Below are 3,044 nucleotides of genomic sequence, written 5' to 3' on the forward strand. Positions count from 1 at the left end.
GCCTGCTGGGGGGGGGGTTGTCTCAGACCCAGAAACTCAGTCCACTCAGAGGCTGTGGAGGAGGGGAGAGGGGGCCGGTGGGGGGCACTGACTCTGCCAGGCCCCGCTCCTGGGCTGATCCTCCTGACAGCGCCACCTACATCCACCTCTCTGTCTGCAGCACCATCAAAGACTGACTCCTGGGGGGGGCAGCAGATCATCTAAAGGTCAGAGATGGAGCCCGTGGTTCTGGAGTGGATTGAGGGGGTGAGGAGTGGAGGGTGAGGGGGTGAGGAGGAGTGAACTGATCCGAGCGATGACGACAAACTGACCTGTGTGTGACAACAATAATAATAATAATTAATTAATTATTATTATTATTATTTGAACTTTATGGATCCCACACAACAGCAGATCTGCTGCCCCCTGGAGGCACCAAGTATGTAGTTCCTCTGGGATTTAAACCCAGGGCCATCTCCTTTCTGCTAACGGCTGGAACCAGATGAAACTGAAATCTCTTAAACTGACGACTAAAGCGGCCCCTTGGGGGCCGGAGGTGGACAGTTGGGGGAGGCAACGGGGGTGGGGGGCACTAGACAGGTTCACAACTCTTACATTTGTCCTTTTCAACAGATGAACCTCCCACTGGAGTGGACACTGATTCAAGACCTGTGACCTGGTGTAAGGACACCACCTGCTGGATCACACACTTAACTAACATACACAGCGTGCATGGACCCCCTCCCATTCACCACCCCCCCTTCGACTCTGTGATGTTTTCCAGCAGAAATTACTTTTTTATTTTGTATTTCTGCTGAGAGGAACTTCAGTAATTTCCCCCGACAGCCTGGAAATCAAACTCTGCTCAGAGTCTGCAGCTCCAACCTGACTGTTACTGCGGAGATTAATTACAACACACACACACACACACACATCAACACACCTGCGTTGTCAACATCAGTCGTAGCCCAGAGCCAGAGCCTAAACTGTTTGCATAATTATTTTCAGGAGGAATCGTTCCTCCGGAGGGCGTCACTCTCCAAAGAGGAGGTTCTACCGTCATGTTGGAGGAACAGCAGCAGGAGAAGCAGGTGTTCTGAGACCAGAGCCACCGTCGACCAGCGTCTGTGGTAGGGATGCACCACATTTTCGGCCACCGAAAAAAATATTCGGTCGAAAATGGCCCAAAAGTGCATTTTTGGTTTTCGATAAATTTAATTTATTATTTATTTATTATTAATTGATTCAATCGCAGTGACTTGATTTTATTGAGGTTTAGTTCACAGTCACAGCCATAAATGAAATGGTGCTAATATAAATACGGCCAAAAATTTTAATTTCAGTGCATCACTAATACATACATATATACACACACATATATATATATATATATATATATATATATATATATATATATATATATATATATATATATATATATATATATATATATATATATATATTTGGTTTTCGATAAATTTAATTTATTATTTATTTATTATTAATTGATTCAATCGCAGTGACTTGATTTTATTGAGGTTTAGTTCACAGTCACAGCCATAAATGAAATGGTGCTAATATAAATACGGCCAAAAATTTTAATTTCAGTGCATCACTAATACATACATATATACACATATATATACATATATATGTATATACACATTTATACATATATATGTATAATAACATAATATATATATGTATTATATACATACATATATAAATGTATTATATAAATTATATAATATAAAAATAATTATTCGAAAACAAATTTTTGACAGAAATAATTCAAACTTCCAATATATACAGTATATAAATGTTTTAGAAAATAAAACCCCAGATCACCAGTGTCAGTGTAACCACCAGCCTGGTCTTCATCTAATGATCCACTGATGTGAAGAGTTTTCTCTTCATCGTCTCATCTGTTGTTGTTGTTTTTCCACTGGTTTCACAGCAGTGATGGAAAAATTACTGGTTAAAAATAAATAAAGTGTAAATGACATCACGTTTGAAACATATGTTGTCGACCCTCAGACGTGTGAACCATAACTTTAGGAAAACAAATTAGCTCAAAACACACACACACACACAGACACACACAGACACAGACACACACACACACACACACACACAGACACACCTTCAGGTTTTTGTTGTTTTGTGTGTGTGTGAGCCATTCACCTTAAACCAATTAAACTACAACAACGGCCTGTGTGGAGTTTATGCTAATTTAATTACAGACCTGAGTGAAACATTAAAGGTGACAGAAACGAATGAATTAAAGGTCAAACTACAGACGAAGCATCAGAAAACACAAATTAAAAATGTTGTTTTTACAGTGAGTGAATATTAATGGATCTGAGTGAAGATAACATTCCTGTGCAGCTGTTTCTCTTACTTTAATTTTCTGAAGTGTGTGTGTGTGTGTGTGTGTGTGTGTGTGAGCCAGTGTCACTGACAGAGGCTGGAGACTTGATGATGCTTTACACTGTTAACACTCCAGCTTGTAAAGCCTGTGGCTACAGCCTGACATCTGAGCTGCAAATCTGTGCATGTGTGTGTGTGTGTATGTGTGTGTATGTGTGTGAGTGTGTGTATATATGTGGATGTTAGAGCTGTAAAGCCACCGTTTGACAATGCTCTTTCAGCAGGCCGCCCTGCGTTCGCTCCTGGCTACAGGAGCCAGCTGGGTGAGGCAGCGACAGAGAGGAAGGTGGGGAGAAAGAAGGGTGGGGTGAGGGGGAGAGGGAGAGAGGGAGAGAGAGAGAGAGAGAGGGAGAGAGAGAGAGAGAGAGAAAATTGAATAAAGTAAAGGATGAAAAAAAAAACAGTTTCCAGGTTTTTACCAAGTTCAGTTTCTTCATTTTCCTCTGATCAGCCTCCAGTGTCGTACAGTGGACACTTCACTGTCACATCTTAAACTCCGACTCATTCAGAATAAAAACTGATCAAAGACCAGTTTTTTTCCCACCATTTCTAAAGAAAACTTTGGTGAAGAACGTTCTTTTGGTTCTGGGGCAACGAGTACAACTCAGGGTTTAGAAGGGGGGGCGGGGATGGGG

This window comes from Cynoglossus semilaevis, chromosome 12, assembly GCF_000523025.1.
Source record: "Cynoglossus semilaevis isolate Cse_v1.0 chromosome 12, Cse_v1.0, whole genome shotgun sequence".
In the NCBI taxonomy this organism is placed as follows: Eukaryota; Metazoa; Chordata; class Actinopteri; order Pleuronectiformes; family Cynoglossidae; genus Cynoglossus; species Cynoglossus semilaevis.